This window comes from Herpailurus yagouaroundi, unplaced genomic scaffold (genome assembly GCF_014898765.1).
Source record: "Herpailurus yagouaroundi ecotype Mexico unplaced genomic scaffold, PumYag 182, whole genome shotgun sequence".
Taxonomy (NCBI): domain Eukaryota; kingdom Metazoa; phylum Chordata; class Mammalia; order Carnivora; family Felidae; genus Herpailurus; species Herpailurus yagouaroundi.
The window spans coordinates 29,053,730-29,074,584 of record NW_024412413.1 but is presented as its reverse complement, the minus strand read 5'-3'; the positions used below and the strand labels follow the sequence as shown (position 1 = coordinate 29,074,584).

The following is a 20,855-nucleotide window of genomic DNA, read 5'->3' as shown; positions in this document are numbered from 1 at the left end:
TATATATGTGTGTATATATATATATTCCTCTCCATATGTATATTTCTACATTTTATACTCATAATAGCACTGAACATATATCCCCCCTACTTCCTTACAATCATTAATCATTAAGAAAGAAGATATATCCTGGCCGACATCATTAAGGGAATGAAGAAATGTCATGTAAGAACACTGCCTGTCATATTTTCACATGGTCTGAGCCCGGTTGGTTATCTGCATAATGCTGCATTGACCACAACCTCATAAAGAAAATGGCCTTCTCCAGCCACATCATGGTCATTACAGGGTCATCCTGAACTGCCTGCTTTCCTGACTTATTATTTCTATCTTTTGATTCATCTAAATAAAGCAGTGTTTCTTCTTTAAAAAATTTTTTAACATATATTTTTGAGAGAGAGAGAGAGAGAGTAGGAACAGGGGAGGGACAGAGAGAGAGGGAGACACAGAATCTGAAGCAGCCTCCAGGCTCTGAGCTGTCAGCACAGAGCCTGATGCAGGGCTCAAACTCATGGACTGTGAGATCATGACCTGAGCTGAAGTTGGACGCTTAACCAACTGAGCCACCCAGGAGCCCCTACAGCAGTGTTTCTAACAGTTGATGTGTTCTGATTCTAATGTTTTTTTAATGAGATCCTTTTCCTTAGAATCCTGTCTTGAGAAGCTTGAACACCACTGCCTATATTCTTTTTTCACAGATATGTAGGCGTACATGTACTTTATGTCAAGAGAGGACTACTGATCTAGTTCATGGGTTCTCAATTTACAGATGAGAAAACTGAGTCTGGAGAAGTAAAAACTTGTCAAAATATGCATAGGTCATTAGTGGTAAAGCTGGGATTAAGATCCAAGTCCCCTGGGTACAGCTGAGTTTTCCTTTTGTTACTTCATACTGTGGAAAGAATGGAAAGATTTCTAAAGACTGAAGCTAAGAGAAAGGGCTTTTCATGCTTAATGAGCAGGGACTCAGGTGAAGATACAACAAGTAATTCATTCTGGCTAAAGGGCAGAGTGCACTGGCTAGGGATGAGGGTGAGCCGTGAGCTATGACACAATTGATCGCTTAAGCATATGTTCCGTGGACAGAGAGAAGGCCACCTGACAGCTAGGATGTTGTCAAATCCATCTGAGAGGTAAAAAGCACCATAACTAGCATTACGAGAGTAACAATGAAGTAACAACATACGGTTAGGAAACTAATTGGTTATCTCTTTTTCTTAACTAGAAGGGCTCCCTGATAATAAATTCAGAATAACAAGCTGAAATTCATGATCTCAAAAGACCATGAGTGTAAAGAGAGAAACAACTAAATGCATAACCAATCATATCTTAAATATCAGGATTGAATCTTTAATGTTGCCTCAGAAATATGCTCTGAATATTTCAGCATTGCAATGAGTTGGAATAATCAGTCCTTTGAAAAGAAACATTAATTTCCTATGCCAGGTCTAAAATCTCTTTATTAATAACTCAAAATAGATAGAAATTGCATTCATGTCTTCTGGCTCCTGATATTCATTTAAACAAGTTACCTCAAAAGATGAAAGAAATTTAATTAATACTGAGCTTAGGGATCTAAATATATTATTTTAAGGGGTTGATTTTTAGGTTCCGAGGCAGCTGTTAGTGGATATATTCTTCAAGTTTATGCTTTGGCCAAAACTACATGAAGGGTTTTGTTTGAGGGGAAATTAAAAGAGGATTTTGCTCAAGAATTTAATTTCCTAAATCTGACTTTCTTTTTTTTTTTCTCTCCCCACCCCCACCCCTAGCAGATCAGCACAAAATTTCAGAATTATACTCATCTGGCATTATTTTTCTACGGTAAAACTAGAAACTGAAGGATTTGTTGTGTAGCTAAAAGCGTACTTGTTTACTGGTCTTTTAAATTCATGCCTATGGGGTGGTACCTTGACATGCTATTGAGTCTTTTCAGAGAGATGAAGAAGTCAGGGGAAATCATGAGGCTGGAATAAGCATCTCTGACGTTCCTTAAATTCATGGATTATTTTCAACTCTTCTGAAAAATCAGCAAACCCAGTCCAATTTTCACTTGCTCTAAGGTCAGACTGCCACTCGTCTTCCATTCCAATGTTCTATTAGGCCATCTGCTTTCACATGGTGTGGTCATGTGATACAACTCCTACAATGTGCATCCCATGGGCACTCCTGTGCATACTTTGCTATGAAATGGGGGCCCTGAGGTCAAACAGTATTCTGCATGAGACTCCCCGTGTGTAGATCTTGCTCCACGCAAGCCCCTGAATAGCCATGCTGGGTGAAGCTCTGCGGAGAGAAAAAGCAAAGCCATACCTGGAATATGCGTGTATTCTTGTGAAGACAAACACTAGCCCTTCTGGAATGAAGGGGGTAGATGACTTACCACCAGTGCCTGGTTAGTTCTCTTGAGGAACGGTGCCATACCAAGATCTCAGCGTTGGGCTTTGTGGCTGGCAGTTTGGTCATTCTGAATTGACCAGAGTCTTTGTAAATGGAGCCCATTAAGCTGGTGCCTATTTCCATATCTGCCACCATGACTAACCTGTTCATGCGCCCATTGTGTCAGTTCTGGGACAGCTCTAGGCAAAGACCAGCTGAATCGTTTTGTCTTCTTGGTTGTTCAGTGCATTTCTCCACAGTAGATGTTTTCTGGTGGGTATTAACATGCAATAACACAAGTTTTCACACTTCATGCCCATTTCCTTATGTTCAATCACATGTCTCTCCTCCAAACATCCTTGTTTCTGATCTTTCGGTCCTTTTCCGTCCGGTATGGTTATAATGTATCCCTTGTTCATTTTTGGTTTGAACCTTCATATTATGCTGATCCTTCCATAAACCAAACTTAAGTTTTTTCTTCCTCTTTTATCTGGATGTACAAGATCCTTATATGGGTAGGGGAAATGAAAACTGGAAGAAGGTCACTGGAACGAACAACTCTGGTGAGTGCTTTGGAAATCTGGGCCATGAAGATTACTTAGGCCCTCTGATCCTGCTCAAACTCAACTCCATTTGCCTCTTATGATGGACTGTCCTGGGTCTTTTTGATATTACGTTTGGCAGGCCTGACAGAACCCCATTTATAATACACAGTTTCAGAGATGTGGCCACTTGGTGCCACATGGTAAATTGTTTTACATCTTCCAGGGTCCGACGTCTTACCAGGAGCTGTTTCTCAAAAGGAATAAAATCGCCCTCTGCTGATGCTATGGCCATAGGCCAGAACCACAGGAGCTTGTGTTCCAATTCTCTCTCTGGGGCTTGCCCTAACACCACCCTACATCTCTTTTAACCACTTATTCTTCAAACACAACTGGCCCCACTGGCAGGGCTGTTTGCATTGTAGCCTAAATTTTCTGCAGATCCCTTTATTGCCTTTGGCCTTACTCAGAGCTGGTGGCCTTCTGTGTCACTTAGTATATTAGCCAGAGAAGCAGATCTAGATGTAAAATCTGTTGCCTCAGAACCCAAAAGCCCCTCCAAGCACTGTGCTTCCTTCTCAGTCGTAAGGGATTAAAATACAGAAATGTATCTTTTACTTTGTAAGCATTGTATCAGCACACCCCTCCCCGTAGGTCCCTATAAAATTGTACTGAATTGTCATGTTCTTGAATCCTCATAAGTTTTTCTCACTCCCTGTGGAGTAAATGTATCTTCCCTAAGCTTTTATAATCTTAATAAACTCTTGCTCATTCTGATTGAACTGCAAAACGTCATCAATATAATGGATCAATGTAATATCCTGTAGACTGTTTCTCTCAACATGAATTTGTATCTCTTTGGACTACATTATGACAGAGATTGGGGGAGTTCTATTCCCAGAGCAAAACCATATATGAATATTGTCATTCATCTCAACGAAAATGCACAGTCTCTGTGGTTTTTCATTCATTGGATAGGAAAGAAGCATTTGCCAGGTAAACAGGTACATACCATATCCTTGAGACTTATTAGTTGGCTCTTGAAAAGATAGCAAGTCCAGCTCAGCATTTTTAAAAAATGTTTATTTCTTTTTGAGAAAGTGCAAGTAGGGGAGGGGCAGAGAGAGGAGGGCAGAAGATCCGAAGCAGGCTCTGAGCTGACAGGTTAACAACTGCAAGCCCGATGTGGGGCTTGAACTCACCAACTGCGAGATTGTGACCTAAGTAGAAGTCAGGTACTCAACCACATAGCTATGCAGGTGCCCCCAGCAGAGCAGTTTTGATCAGGCCAGCTACCATGTTGGGCTTTGAGTAGACTATGTTCTCTCTAAAATCTGTCCATTTTGCATAGGAAGCAGAGTAGCATATTAAATGAATACATGATAAGAACCCTCACCATTGCATCTTTTAGATCTTCACAGATGGCATAATCTTCTCATCTCACCCTGAGATGTGGTATTTTTTTTTTTAATTTAGTATCTTGATGTGATGTGGGGAGAGGTTGGGGAGATGTCATTGATGTTCACAAGGCGTTCCTTGCTGTCATAGCTCTCATTCTACAGGTCTGAGATCCAATGTGGGGTTACCCCAATTGCCAAGAATGATAATCCCAACTATACATTCAGTGACCATGAAAATGAACCAGTGATCCTATTGAAAACTAGATTTTAGCATGACTCCACCATTTATTATCTGTCACCTATAGAGCACCCCTCTGATGGGTGGCCTGCAATAATGTTTTGGGTTTCCAGGTATCACATCCATTCATACCCAATGTCTAACAGTCAATTAAGTGTCTGGATATTATCTTTAATTCAATGTACAGATACCCAAGTCAATGTTTATAGTTCCCTTTTAAACAAATAAGAAATGGGAAGCATACATTTAAAAAAGGTGTTAACAGGGCACCTGGGGTGGCTCAGTCAGTTAAGTATCTGATTTCAGGTCAGGTCATGATCTCATGGTTTATGAGTTTGAGCCCCACATTGGGCTCTATGATGACAATGTGGAGACTGTTGAAATTCTCTCTCCCCTCCTCTCTTTGCCCCTCCTCCCTCTCAAAAATAAATAAAAATAAATACACTTAAAAAAAAAGAGAACTATCCTAACATAAATGGAATCATAACTCATGTTACTTATGCTATTTACCTGAGCAATTCATGCATGCATGCAAAAAAACATTAAGGCCTTATTTTGGGGGCAGATTGTGCTAGATGCTTGAACTTACATAAAAAGCATTCAGACACAGAGTTAGAAAGTTCTGAAATTTGTCAAATTTCTCATTTGACCATATAAATATAGAAATGATATTTTAAAATGATTCTTGGTAATTTAAAAGGATATAACCAAATATGATATCAGTTATATTATTTTAAGAAGTTATACTCATGTAATTATTATTCTTTTTCTTTAAAAATATATTGGTTCTGTTTGGCAAGAATGTGGAGACAGAGGAAACTTTTTGCACTGTTGGTGGGAATGCAAACTGGTGCAGTCACTTTGGAAAACAGTATGGAGGTTCCTCAAAAAATTAAAAATAGAATTACTCTGTGACCTAGCAATTGCACAGCTAGGTATTAATCCAAAGGGCAAAAAAAAAATGCTGATTCAAAGGGGTACATGCACCTCAATGTTCATAGCAGCATTGCCAACAACGGTTAAATTATGGAAAGAGCCCAAATGTCCATTGAATGGTGAATGGATAAAAAAGATGTGACATGTATATGTGTGTGTGTGTGTGTATATATATATATATATATATATATATACATACATATATACATATACATACATATGTGTGTATATATATACACACACATATATATAATGGAATACTACTTGGTGATGAAAAAAGAATGAAATCTTGCCATTTGCAACAATGTGAATGGAATCAGAGGGTATTATGCTGAGCAAACTTAAGTCAGTCAGAGAAAGACAAATATCATACAATTTTACTCATATGTAGAATTTAAGAAACACAGCAGATGAACATAGGGAAAGGGAAGGAAAAATAAGATAAAAACAGAGAAGGTGACAAACCATAAGAGACTCTTAAATACAGAGAACAAACTGAGGGTTGCTGGAGGGGAAGAGGCAGGGGGATGGGCTAAATGGGTGATGGGCATTACGGAGGGCACTTGTTGGGATGAGCACTGGGTGTCGTATGTAAGTGATGAATCACTGGGTTCTACTCCTGAAACCAATACTACACTGTATGTTAACTAACTTGAATTTAAATAAATTTAGTTTTAAAAAATGTATTGGTTCTAGGGGCACCTGTGGGGCTCAGTTGGTTAAGCATCTGAGTCTTGATTTAGGCTCAGGTTAGGATCTCATAGTTGATGAGATGGAACCTCACATCGGGCTCTGAGCTGAGCCCTCTTGGGATTCTGTGTCTCTCCCTTTCTCTTTGCCCCTCCCCCACTGCTTCTCTCTCTCTCTCTCTCTCTCTCTCTCTCTCTCTGTCTCTGTCTCTCTCTCTCTCTGAAAAAAAGGATTATTTCTAGACCCTTCAAAAAAAGTTGAGGCAAAAGACATTTAAGTAAATGTATTAAAAGGATGTTGATATTGACTTATAGCTGTCACATATGTCACTGCACCCCTACAGGAGGCACCAATCACAGGGACTCAATGTGACTGGAGGCACCCATTGTGTACAGCCCACTGCCTGCACAACTGTGTATAAAAACCCTACAATCCTATTACCTGAAATCGTGCTGTAGTCCGAGCCTACTGTGCAGGATTAGGAGGAACGTTTTTGCCTCATTCTCATGTTTGAAAGCCTTGAATTTAAAATTTTGCTAAGTTCAAATGAGGTTATATAACCCATTTTATAATGTTTATGCACTACAAAGTTTTCGTTTGGTAAATGTAAATATTTAAAATGCAAAATGAGTTTTTAAAACATTGTTATTTCATTCTTGAACAACTAGAGCATTAAAAGACAATTAAATAGGCAACAATAAACAAACAAAACCAAAGGGGTCCAGGTTTCAGTGCGTGCCCATGTGGTGGAACAATTATTACTCTTATCATTTCCGCCTAGCATTAAGAAAGCACGTCAATTACACAAGCCCAGATGCTAGATCACAAACACAACTTCTTTAATGTTAGTTGGAAGTTGAGCTCCATCTCTGAGGGGAGATGAGGAAAGAAAAGAAGAAAATTTTCTATCCTGGCAAGGCGGGCACTAACCCTTTGTACCCTTGGGAAGATACTTCTGTTTCATAAACATTCATTGTGTTAAGTCCTAGGGATACAGGACGGAATGTGATATCTCCTTTCTCATGCTATTTAGACCTGTAAAGGAAGACCAAAAATGTGGTAATTAATTATAATTATTTCCATATACCCTATACATAATACACCATGTGTTATGTACTCTGTGCAATATACTAGTAATTGTATGTAACTACTTAGGTCACATGCCCATGAAACAGGCCTTGCATAGGGGATTCTTTTCTGGAGACAGAGGGAGGAAGATATGGTAGTAAGCATTTATTGACTCCCTAGCATCGATTCCATCCCATGCCCTTTCCTTTGTAAGATCCATTTGATTAAGGTGGAATTAACCCCATCCTCAGATCCAAGTGGATCCTAACTGATATAAACCAATTTGTGTAATCTTATCTCCTTCACCTCAGTGAGACTTGAAATAACGTAGGCCTATGCCAAAGAGGCTAGTGCTGTTTCTAGACGAAAGTGATCTGTTCAGACGGGTCCAATCAGATTGTCCAGACAATTTTGGCTGTTTGGGAAAGAAGGTCTTTCTCCAGGTGCTATGATATTCAGAGATGAGGTTTGGAACTTCTGTATGCCATTTTTCTACCATGAAAAAAGCCAGCTCGAAAAGATGGCTCTCAGATAGCTACATGACTAATACCTTCAAGTCTTTGATTTAAGCCAGTAAAAAATCCCTCATGGCAGCTAGGCATGGGGAAAGAAGCTGAAGTGTAGATTGCACTACTGAAGTCCTTAAAACAGCATTTCAAAACTCCAGATAAAAGAAATAAAAAGGTGGGGTGTGGGTCGCCTGGGTGGCATCGACCTTCGGCTCAGGTCATGATCTCACAGTTCCTGGGATCGATCCCCATGTCAGGCTGTTTGCTGACAGCTCTGGAGCCTGGAGCCTGCTTCAAATTCTGTGTCTCTCTTCCTGCCCCTACCCTGCTCATGCCCCCCTCCCCTCTCTCTTTCTCAAAAATAAATAAACATTATTACTTTTTTTTAAAGGAAAGCTGGCTGGCTGACTCAGTGAGAGAAGCATGTGACTCTTGATCTTGGGGTCATGAGTTCAAGTCCTACATTGGATGTAGGGATCACTTAAATAAATAAAAAAAAAAAATTAAAAAGGAAACTTACTAGATGATCAATGTTGGCACAAGCCATGCAGATACAGTAGTAGATGAAAAATGGTGCAAGAACAAAATGTTGTCAAAAACTGAACTCCATGCTTCAGAGCCAAAATATAACACAAAGGTAAAGTTTGGGATAAAGAGGAACAATAGCTTTATTGCTTTGCCAGGCAAAGGAGAATGCAGCTCGCTATTGCCTTCAAAAAGCCGCAGGCTATCCAGAGGAAGGGACTGCTGCGTTTTATAGGGAAATACGGGATCTAGTCGGTTTCAACAGGAATTGCGTAAGTGCTGCCAGCCCCCTTGGTTGTTTTCAGGGTGGTACCTAGTTCCTGGGGAAAAAAGGGGGGGTAGGGGAGGATGTTTGCGGAAAAGAGGAAAATGGTTACTTCAAAATGGAGCTTCACTGAAGCATCAGTGCAGCCATTTTGATTTTTGTTCAGCTTTGTGCTTTTCAGGGGTTTCAAAACCAGGAAGTGTAAAACTGTAATCTGGCTGTTTTCAAATCTGAATGTTCCCCTTTGGCCCTTCAAAGGGGCTTGGTGTGTCCATTGTCAGCTGCAAGTAGGAATTCTGAAGAGGAACAAGAGGGAATCCTAAGAAATGGGGGCAGTCGAAAAGAGGAGAAGGAAAAAAAAGAAAGAATAAAATTAAGAATAAATGATCTGAATACCAAATCCAAAGGACTTAGCCTTTGACATTTTATTATTTTGTTTTCTTTTTTTTTTTAATTTTTTTTTAACGTTTATTTATTTTTAGACAGAGAGAGACAGAGCATGAACGGGGGAGGGTCAGAGAGAGGGAGACACAGAATCCAAAACAGGCTCCAGGCTCTGAGCGGTCAGCACAGAGCCCAACACGGGGCTCGAACTCACGGACCGTGAGGTCATGACCTGAGCCGAAGTCGGCAGCCTAACCGACTGAGCCACCCAGGCACCCCTATTTTGTTTTCTTTTAATATTATTAATTTAGTTTGAGAGAGAGAGAGAGAGAGTGAGTACAAGTGCAGGAGGGACAGAGGAAAGGGGGAGAGAGAACTCCAAGAAAACTCCACCCTTACTTAGCACAGAGTCTCATGCGGGTCTCGATCTCACAACTCTGAGAGTCAGAAGCTCAATGGACTGAGCCACTCAGATGCTGACATTTTATTTTTTTAATTATTCCTTCTTTGTAGGAACTCTATGCCCTTGGTTTCTCTGACATTTTCTTTTGGATCTCTTCTTACATAGCACCCATTTTCTAGAATTCTTCTGCTTGCTATTTAAATTTCTATGTTTCTGACTTCAGATCTCTTCTCAGTCTATACCTCTCCCCTAGGAAAACTGAATTCCCATAACCTATGTGCTGATACCTTTAGATCTCAACTTTAGACTTTTCTGCAAGTACCTGACCCATTGAACTTATTGCCTACTAGATACTTGCACTAAAATATCTCTCAGGAAGTTCTGTTTTCTCCACTCATTGCTGAGCTTCTGTCTCTTATTTCCTATCTTGATTTGAGACACATTTTCCAAAACAAGAAACGGAATGAAATCAACACTCACCTGTTATTACCTTCTTACAATTAGTCACTAAGCTTTTATCATCTCTTGTATATCCTACTGCAGTAGCTTCCTATTCAACTGTGCTTCCTACATCCAATTCCACCCTCCCCCATCTCTTCCTCCACATGCTGCCAAGAGGGATCTCTCTAATCCAAGTGAAATATAAGTCTGATCATGTTATTTTCTTGTTCAGAGTTCTCTAACAACATCCCATCACCTGCAGGATTAAAGCTAAGTTATTGCTCAACACCTTTGGCAGACGTACAAGAGCCTGCATGCTTTGCTGCTTATGTTCTTGTCCGGCCACATCTAGCTTATTAAGCAAACTGTTTAAAATTCTCCAAACACCTAATGGTGCTTTCAGGTCTTTAGTTTTTGTGCATGCTATTCCCTCTGACTAAACTTGCCTTTTCTTTATCTTTTCAACTTTAGAAAAGTCCTATGCATCTTTCAAAACCCAGATAAATGTCATCCACAACTGAATCTTGGCAGAATTTTAATAGTACTGAAAGTAACCAAATAATATACATAAAGACACATAGGAATTAATGACTTTCTCTTAGAGTTGAAAAAACCAGGATTTGGATATTTGAATTAAGTTAAATTGTGAAATGTGGAATTAAAAATGACACCCATACTGGTGCACCTGGGTGGCTCAGTCACTCTTGGTTTCAGCTCAGGTCATGATCTCAGTTTGTGAGTCTGAGTCCTTCATTGGGCTCTCTGCTGTCAGCACAGAGCCTGCTTCTGATCCTCTGTCTCCCCTTCTCTCTGCCCCTCCACTGCTCACTTGAGTGTGTTCTCTCTCTTTCTCAAAAATAATAAATAAACATTTAAAAAAATGATGTCTATGCTAACATTTATTTTCTACACCCAGCCTCTTCCTCCTTTAGGTCACTTCCTTATCTGGTGAATCTTGGTGGGGGGAAGAGACTCCCTCCCTCCTATAAAAGTGAAACCTCATTTTCCTAGATGCAACCTCACCAGTTTTTAACTCTTTGACTCAAAGGCACTTACTGCATAGAAGCAGGACTGATAGGAAATCCATCTTGGCAAGAATAGGGCAGCAATTTAAGCTGGATCAACACTCAGAGAAGCAATAGTTGGGATTCTGACAGCCTGTCCAAGCCCCCACAGTTTCCATGGTACAACAGCTATGCTTGTAGCTAGTGGTAGTCGCATGGAGGTATTTAAGGGACCAATTCCCTGACATCACTTTAGAGATTATTCCCGATGGTGTGGTTTCTAAACGGGTAAAGGTAGAGGTGAATAACAAAATAGAAGGCCCATGCTTGCTGTCAAGGGCAAGTAGCCTGAAAGAAACATAAACTGAGGTAAAATGATAGAAACATGAAGTTAAAGTAAAGCTTGTAAGCTGTGCATACAAAAGTAACAATGAATTCTGGTGATGAAAACACAGGGAGATTCATAAAGCGTTATATTTTTAATTAATTCTGGAAGAATGCGTAGGATTTTTGGTAGGGCAATGTCTGGAGTGAAGGAAGTAGGGATTGTTATTAAGGCATGCTAGGTTTTTTGTTTTTGTCTTTGTTTTTGTATTTTGAGAGAGAGAGCGAGCAGAGGAGGGGCTGAGGGGGAGAGAGAAAGAGAGAGGGGGAGAGAGAAAGAGAGAGAATCTTAAGTAGTTTTCATGTCCAACACAGAGCCCAACCCGGGGCTCAATCTCATGACCATGAGATCATAACCTGAGCTGAAATCAAAAGTCAGATGCTTACCCAACTGAGCCCCCAAGGCACTCTAAGGGATGCTAAGTTTAAGGGACAATATAATCAAAAGCAAATAAGAGAAAGTAGATAATGGAAAAAAAAATAATGTAGGCTGCTGTTTCAACTATAATCAAGTACTGAGGAACATGGTCCACTTTAAAGATGATGGTCTAGTTGTTTCTAGAAACAGGAGAGTTCACAGGCACACATATGAGAGGGCTCCAGCTTCTCCCACAGGTCTGAGTTCCAAAGGCCACATTCCAGGCCTGTAGAAGTGCAAACAGTTCAATAGACCCTTGGCTCATGTAGACTCAAGTGCCTTGGGTAGCAGCTGATGTGCTAAGCCCACCTCAGCCTGGCTCTTGTCTCGTGTGGTCCAGAGTTGCACAAATCATGGGTCAAATGATGACTTTCAGCTTTTTTTAGAGTGAAGTAATTTCTTCAAACTAATCGATCATAAATCCAATATTTAAAATAGATAAAGAAGATTTTCTCGGTGGATGGAGACATGGAAGATCCCACCGCCTTTTTCTCTGGGCTCCCTCTTGACCACGTCATATATTTTGGCACTTGACCTTGGACTTCTAAGAATATAAAGAATGAAGGTTTCTAAACCACTGTATTATACAAAAGTGAAATTCCATAGCAAGAGCAAGAAATTGCTTTAGAGGAGTCATGATGAAGGAATCACACTTACACGTTTGATTTTTAAATGGGCTGTATCAAAGCGTCTTGGAGTCACCTAATCTGTATTGTGATATAAAAAGGAAGAAGAGGAACAAATAAGCTACACATGTAAGGATTTTATGGAGACTCACTAAAAGTAGGAAGGAAAGAAATAAAATATATGTTATAATTTGGGGAATAAAGACTTTTTAGATATAAATTAATAATAATAATAACAATATTGAATATTGGGGTAAGGACTGCTCTGAAGGTAAAGGGAAAAATCTATTGTGTTACTTTGTTTCTTGTTAAAAACCAGGATGCAACTGTAAAAATTTTGTTGTCACTGATTATAGAAGAGGTAAAAGCATAGGCATAAATATGTGTCTATTGCTTTTATAATAAATCTGTGATAAACATAACTGAAGTTATACTTTTCAATGCTAACAATGTAATAATATAACAAGTGAATCTTTGATTTTTTTTTTTTTTTTTGTGCAGTGGGATGTGGTCAAGAGACTATGAAGAATACACGGAGCTATCAATGTCAAGATTCTAGTACTGGACCACCCAAGAGCTAATTGGACTCAGCAAAGGGTGTGTTCTGTTTAGATGATGAGGATGATGATGATGATGATGATGTGTGTGTGTGTGTGTGTTCTGGAAGAAAAAAAGTTTTAAGAATGTGGTATACTAATCTGTACACATATGCCCTACAGCATACAGTGAGTTCAAGCATGTTTATTTGGTCGTCTATGCCAAACCAGGCAGGGCAAGATGTTTCTCAATCTCCTTTAAAGCCACAAATCAAAATGTTCTCTTGGGAAGGACCCCTTGGGGGGTAGTAATGCAGGGTCCTACCTAGATTGCCTCCCAGGAACTACAAAACACTAGCTAGGTATGTATCAACCCATTTTTTTCCCCTTTTGCATTGTCTCAGCTGTGTTTCTCTTCAATTCTAAAAGGAGACAAAAACGTAAGAATAAAAAAGAAAATGTACCTGGGCATCATCAATGGTATATAGGAACAGAAGAATTTAGTTTTCTCATTATATTAGGAGAATTTCTACTAAAAAAATAGGTATGCACATGTATGTATATTTATATAAAGCACCTACCATGTTGCCAAGCATTGTTTTAGGCACAGTCAAGGTCCCTACCTTCTAGGAAGGTGATTAGACAGGAAAACAAGGCAACCTTAGACTTCAATACCTGTCACAGAGGACAGAAATTGGGTGATATGGTAGTAACTAGGAGCAAGTTTTCTTTCTTTGCGTTTTAATGTAATTTACCTCATTTCGTGCGCATTATGAAGGTTACCAAGGAAGGCCTTTCCACATTAGATCACGGTGCTGACTAGAGTTAAGTTGCAGGTCATGTAAAAGTTCTAAGGAAAGATTCGGGCAGAGCATATGTAAAACTCTGGGCAGGAAACAGTTTGGTACGTTGGAAAGAGGGGTATGGCAAGCAGCGAGGAAGGTAGATAATGGCAGTTCAATTAGGCTACATGATAGACAGGTTGAAGTCAACTCCAGGAACATTCGAAAGACACACAAGGGTTTGAGTGGGGAAAATGACCTAGCCTGTTGGCTTTGTAAAAGAACACTTGGGTTTTCTGTGTGGAGAATGGTGTATGCTAGCAGAACTGATATGAGCTGGGGGGACTAACTGGAGGCTACTTTGCAGGCCCACTGGGAGATGATGGTGGCTTACTGGGAATGGCAGTGGAGACTGACAAGAAAGTGTATTCCAGAAGGGCTTTGGAGGTGAGATTAATGGCCTTTCTGGCAGTTTATATGTGACAAATGGGATGAGGGTCCACAAGGAGATGGAGAAGGCTCTAGAAGGCTCTAGAAGTCTCTAGAATGACAATGTCGGTTTAAACGGCTGTGTGTTTTTGCCCTCCATTTACTGAAATGGAGAAAGGTACAGAGGAAAAATGGGTTGTGGAAGGAATCAAGAGCTCCCTGTTAAGCTTGAGATGTTTCTGGAACATCTAAGTCAAGAGGGCAAGTATACAGATATACGAGCAGGGCTCCCTCATATACTTGTTCAGCTACTGTTTTACACAAAGGCACCCAGGAGCATCTCCCCAGAGGTGACACTTCTTTAAAAATCTACACAATGGCTTAGGATAGATGCTAGATGCAATACTGCTGTGAATTGCATCCAGACTTTAAGCCTCAATACCCAGAGTATCTTCCAAGTCTAAACTCCATTGAGAGTGTGCAGGACTTACAAACATTAGCATAAGCTAATTTTCTTCCCCTTACGCATTCTAATCTATAACATGGAGCATATTTCCATTCTGTCCCCTTGGACATATTTTGTTACTTACTCTTCACCTCAGGTGGCCTGCCTGCTGTTATTTTCAAAAGATTAATCCTGGGGGTTATATTGCATAAGCCTGTTCTTTATTTGACCTGAAACATTCCTTCACTCCTAAAAGACAGACAGGATGTGGCCTAATAGGAAAGGGTTCATGAAGCCCCAGCCCCAGTACAGCTGGCGTCCATTCTCTGCCTGCGGCTGCCAACAAGGCTGGGAGATGACTGCTTTCCTAAGCATGTCAGACGCTGCAGCTGGGAAGGTGCAGTTCTCTGGGAATAGGCTCTAATAGGGCCCCCAAAGTGGGTGGCATGTTTATCTTTCCCCTTGAAAAACAAAAGGTCAACCGGGAACACATGTTTCTATGGCAACGGTGAATTCAAAGGAGATGCTCAATCCCAGCAAATGTGGACACAGGGGAAAGAAGAAGAGGTAAGTTGGCCCATGTGGAGAAGATAGGTCTTGGTAGTACATTGAGTTTCTCTTCATTTCAATTTAATCCCCACCTGAATTCACACGGGATTAAAGGCTTTGGTGAAGAAAATGTGTGGAAAAAAAATAATAATGCCCCAAGGAATATAATCGGTACATCACCTAAGAGGGAGGTGTTTATTTGAGGTACAACAGACTAGTAGTATTTCGTCAGCAAATGATGCTACTGATTTTCAAAATAGGTATTTTACTTGTTAGTATGAGAAGTGACTTAATCTATTCTGCCTTTTGCACTTATTGAAAGGCCACACGTAACAAATAAGTTACTAAAAATTATTTTGTCATTTTTATTTTCAGTGGTCCAACCTATTTTATTCTGCCATGATTTTTACTAGTTTTCAGTACATGGGTACTGATACATGAAATGTGGAAATACTTCATCAACATTACATACGAAGATGGAAGCAGGAGGGAAACAGAAACAGTAAGAATCAAATACAAAGGAAAATCAGTATAAGGAAAATCCTATTCAGAACTCTTAATAGCTACAAGGAACAGAGAGAGTGTAAAAGATTGTGCAGAAAAATAACACCATCAGAACAGTATTTTGTGTCATTTCTTTCAAAGTATACAAATGGGAGGAAACACTTCACAGAGTGTTACAAAATGTCCTCCTCTAAAATATCTTAGAAATAACCCCCCTCCAAGGACACCAAATAGAATTTATTTTTACTTTTAGAATCATAAATCTAATTGTGTACTTATTGTGAATTCTTCAAAAAATTCACAAGAGGGCGCCTGGGTGGCTCAGTAGGTTGAGCGTCCACTGTCCAACTTGGTTTCTGCTCAGGTAATGATCCCACAGTCATGAGATCAAGCCCCACATCAGGCTCAGTGCTGAACAAGGAGCCTGCTTAAGATTCTCTCTCTCTCCCTCTACTCCTCTCCCCTCACTCTCAAATAAAAAAATTAAAATAAAAAACCCAAAAAAATAAAAATTCACAAGAATATGGAGCAACAGTGGAAATCCCTATATTGCCGTCTCCTCATCCCCACTGTAGAAGGAATCTCTGTTGTAAGTTTGTTGCGTAGTTTTCCAGAGTTATTCATATTGCACTTTAGGGAGACTTGGAGAGGAGGCAGCATGAGGTAGTGGAAAAGCAGCAAGATGGAAAGGTTACTCCCCAAGGTCTGCCACTCTGTGGCTTTTGGAGAATCAATTTACCTCCTTGGGACTCTGACTCCTGATGTGTAAAATGAAGTAGTTCCAGGGAAAGGTGGGGTGAGATTTACCACCAGCCACTAGCCACAGGCTACTGGAAATCGGTAGGGATGTTTTTGGCAATTTTGTTTGTCATAATAACTAGGAGAGCGGCCTGATATTTGTGTCCCTGAGAACAGGGATGCTAGGCATTTCCAAAGTATGGTAAAGAATTTTCCCAATCTAACTCCTAGTAGTACCTTCTACTCTAGGAAAAGTAGGAGCATTGCTGAGATCTTGTCCAACCGACAAGAAGGCCTGGTGCAGAATAGTTATTGGTGATGTCTACCAACAACAACACTTGTTGGCTTACCAAGTGAGTCTCCTCCTTAGCAACAAAATTTTTGACATCCCATAAATGTTGTATTTACATTAAAATAGTTTTCTTTGTGTTATAGTTCAACAGAAAAGGTGGATTTTCAGTCTAGAAATAGTCTATTATTTTGGTGATCTCAGCTTGCATTTTGCTTTTATTTAAGTTATTAAGGTGATCTGCTAGGAAACCAATTGTTTTCATTATTCTTTTTTTCTTGTGGTATTATGTAAATCTCGTTAGTTTTTCATTTTTATAGAAGCTTGCCTCTTTTGTCACACAGGCAAATCCCAAAGAAAACACTACAATACACATAAATCTACACCACAGCCTACAAGCCTCAAAGCTGATGCTGCACCCAAGTGATTTCTAAATGATTGTTTAATATTCGATGACTTTCTAAAGTTCTCCACATGCTCCACAGGGGCCCAGTAGTCAAACCCTTCTCCTATTAATTTTATTTTAAGAAGCTGACCTAATAACAATAATGATAGAAATCAGGAGGTATCAGACAGTACTCTACATCTGTATAAAGTAAATGGAAACCTAGAGCTTATTTCTTGTAATGCTTTCACAAAAATCACCTTAGGGAGACACAAAAATTTGGAAAGTTGGATAGGCCAAATGCTATTCTTTTCATTTTGAAATTAAGAAAGGAAAGGTACACAGTACAGTAACTTGATGTCCAAAGCATCCTCTTATAACAAACTCATTGTCTTCAAGCGTTTTTAAAACACCAATATGGGCTCAGTTGGTTGGGCGTCCGACTTCGGCTCAAGTCATGATCTCATAGTTTGTGGTTCAAGCCCTGCGTTGGGCTCTGTGCTGACAGCTGGGAGCCTGGAGCCTGCTTCGGATTCTGTGTCTCCTTCTCTCTCTCTGCCTTTCCCCCGGTCACTCTCTGTGCCTCTCTCTCAAAGATAAATAAATATTTAAAAAAAAATTAAAAACACCAGTATGAACTTTATTTTCTTCTTCTCCTTCTCCTTCTCCTTTTCCTTCTTCTTCTTCTTCTTCTTCTTCTTCTTCTTCTTCTTCTTCTTCTTTCTCTCTCTCTCTCTCTCTCTCTCTCTCTCTCTCTCATTCTTTCTCTTTTTTTTTTTTTTTTTGCAAATACACTTAATCCGGCAAGGTTCTTCAAAGCAGCAATAGCATTCGTTATCTTTGAGGGAAAGCCAGCTGGTCTCCTTCCTAGTCCTGAAGTAAACAGAAGGCTGCATGCCTCAAGTCTGCTTTTGCTAATTAGAGAATTTGTGGTCTGTTTCACTTTAAGGACCTTCTGGAAAATAGTAGCTCTCTTTTCCTCCTCTAGTTTCTACACAGCTCTGTGTTAGAAGCTTCTCCTTCAGTGCCCTCCCCTCTTCCATGGGGATGCCATCCCTAAGACCCAAGGATCATAGGGAGCAGGGGCAAAAGAATATCTGGATGAGGAATGAATCCATATATGGAATGAGAACGATGGGGAGTTTTCATTTCTACTCCACTTTAAACTCAAACAAAGATCCAGCAAAATCCTTTGACTTTAGAGGCTTAATGTAAATGCATCTTACTAGTTTTTTTAGTGGAAAATCTTGAAGATCAAGAAAAAATTTTTTCTCATTCTCAACCACTTCCACTCAGCCCCCACTACAATTTATTTGGCCCAGAGTAAGATATTAAAGCTTGAGATTCACAGCCCAGTTTCTTCTCTGCTAAAGAATACTCAGTCTTGCCAAGAGACTTCTTGACATTTTTATGTAAATCAAGGTTGCCTCAGTGCAGGAGTCAGAATAAAGGCAATGTAGGGAGAATAGAAGATTAACATAAGCAAAGGTCAAGGTAGAATTTGGGGTAGTTCACAAAGAAGAAACATTTGGGAGAGTTACTTCTCTGTGCGAGACGCTTTCAAATAAGAGATAGGACACCTATTAGAAGTTTACCCAAGTGTTAAGAATATATTCTCCATTTCCCCCAATTGGGTAATTTTAAGAGATTCCTCAGTAAAAATGCCACATGCTTTTAACTACTTGGTTGACAGGCTGTTTGTGTGAAAGTGATGTGGGCACTAGAACACAAGAAAACCAGGTTTTATGTGTATTACACTGAAAGGTTGAAAGTTCTTTCAGGGATGACTCATCCGGGCCTTCATCATATACTCAGAAATGTTAATTGCCTAACCCCAGAGTTGAAGTTTTTTTTTACATCACTACTATGAAGCAACGGCAAGTAGAAAAAGAAGAGACAGGGGCGCCTGGGTGGCTCAGTTGGTTAAGCGTCTGACTTCAGCCAGGTCACGATCTCACAGTCCGTGAGTTCGAGCCCCGCGTCGGGCTCTGGGCTGATGGCTCAGAGCCTGGAGCCTGTTTCCGATTCTGTGTCTCCCTCTCTCTCTGCCCCTCCCCCGTTCATGCTGTCTCTCTCTGTCTCAAAAATAAATAAACGTTAAAAAAAAAAAAAAGAAAGAAAAAGAAGAGACAGTAAGGTAGAAATGCTATATTGATTTCTGTTTATTTTTACTTAACTCCCTTTGAATACTTTTTACTTCAGTTTCCTTAGTTATTTTCTTTTCTTTTTACCCTCTGAAAGTTTCTTGCTACTGGTACCCACTCATATATGGAAAAAGGTAAAATCTGGAAAATAGTCACGTTTCGCAAGTTGATTCAGTGGTTGAATATCCACCTTGTTTCCAGAATATGGAGGCTAAAAGATGAACATTGAAACATTCTCTGCCTTTAACAAGAGAGTATTGTGCAAAGATATTGGCACATAACGTATAAGATCAAATAAGGTATGTGCCCCCTACATACATAAACACACTAATCTATTCTGAACAGAGCAGGGAACTAAAACACAAGCCTTCCTAAAATCATGTTGTTACCGCCATTTTTTATTCACTGAGCCCTGAAAGAGTTTGGGAAAACAAGACATCTGTCCATTTCCTACTTGCTTTATGACTTTATTAAAGAGCCATCTTTAGATAATAAGAGTTTTTTCTAAAATATAAATTATTTATTTCTTCCTACAGTCACATATGCTGACCAGAAGTCTCTACTATCCCAGGAATGATGTGGTTTTCAGGCACCACCATCTCTCCTAAGAAAACTTCCTGGAACTTAGGGAAATTGGGTAAAAAAAAACCCAAAACCAAACCAAAACAAAACAAAAAAAACTTTTCAAAGTCCTCTTATCATATCTTGTCCTGTCCAAGGGGTTGTTTTTCATCAGTACTTTTCACATCTTTCCCTTCAGGCAGTTTGATAAATTGTAGTGTTTATGCCTGCTCATGGCCCCTCTTCTGAAAAACGAAATTCAACTCAAAAGGAAATTCGCAATAATGATTTCTAGAATGGGAACAAAGCCAGGGCTCTCCAGTATTTTATATTCAGCATAGTTATAAAAACTTGGCATCATTTGTGTCCCTACCTCTCTTGTATTTTTGAGCAAATACAATAAATGCTTAGTGTGTATGGTTTTAAAAATAAAACCTTGGAGGCCAAGCCACAAAACATCCTTTGTGAAGCTGACAAATCATGGCGTGTTTTGTCACTGATTCACTGTCAGTCATCAACCAAATCTACCCCACCCCCACTGCCTTTAACTTCCACCATCTGCCTTCAGTTTGTTACTGAGTTGAATTGTCTCACCCCTGAGGTCACTGCTTACTTGGCAGCCATCTCAAGTGGTGACCGTTGCTTCTCCCACATCCCTCCTAGCCCCAGACTAACTCCTCCAACCAGATGTCTCCCAAGCTCTCCAACCAGGTGTCCCCTCTGCTTTTTCATAGCTACTTGCTCCAGGTAAGACTCTCTCTCCCTCTCCATGAAAACATCCTCCTTGGAAGGTTGTGTTATTGGGATGCACCATTTTTGTTGTTGTTCCCATCTACCAAGCCCTGGGTCACTTCATTTATTTCTTAAAGAGTTTCCTGGCTCAGTCATTCTTCCCAGAATTGCTTGTGTGATCTCGCATGAGGATTTCAACAGCCACATAAACAAAGCTTCCAATTTTTTGGTCTCTGTTCCCTGAAACCCTCTCCCCCATTGGCTTTGTTCTGCATCCTATCTCCATCAACTACTCTCAAGGTCATACGTCAGAGTTTGTCATGCCAATAAATGTCACTCTGTCTTAATTTCAACTAGCCCACTTATGACCTCCACTTCCTTAATATCCCACCTCTAGCAACCCCACAATTATCAGCCCTGTGAGCGTTGCACTGCTCCTGCTGTGTCCATACTTCTCTCCTCATGTAGTTTAGATCCCATTATCTACATTATAATTATTACTCGGCATATATTTCTGATTCCTTTGCCTTCTCTCCCTTCATCTCACCT

The 20,855-nt window shown here is 39.9% G+C and overlaps 1 long non-coding RNA gene across 2 annotated transcripts in view; it reads right to left on the bottom strand.

Annotated features, from left to right (window-relative positions):
• Positions 1-7,000: 7,000 nt before the first annotated feature.
• LOC121040633 (uncharacterized) overlaps positions 7,001-20,855 on the bottom strand; it is a 397,748-nt gene continuing 383,893 nt past the window's right edge. The window contains exons 4-5 of one of the 2 annotated variants that reach the window (XR_005795382.1): positions 8,665-8,871; positions 7,001-7,220 (exon numbers count right to left, since the gene is read on the bottom strand). This is a non-coding gene — a long non-coding RNA (uncharacterized LOC121040633). Of the gene's footprint in view, positions 7,221-8,292; positions 8,872-20,855 lie in introns of those variants that run through there. The other variant, XR_005795381.1, reaches the window with a different exon arrangement.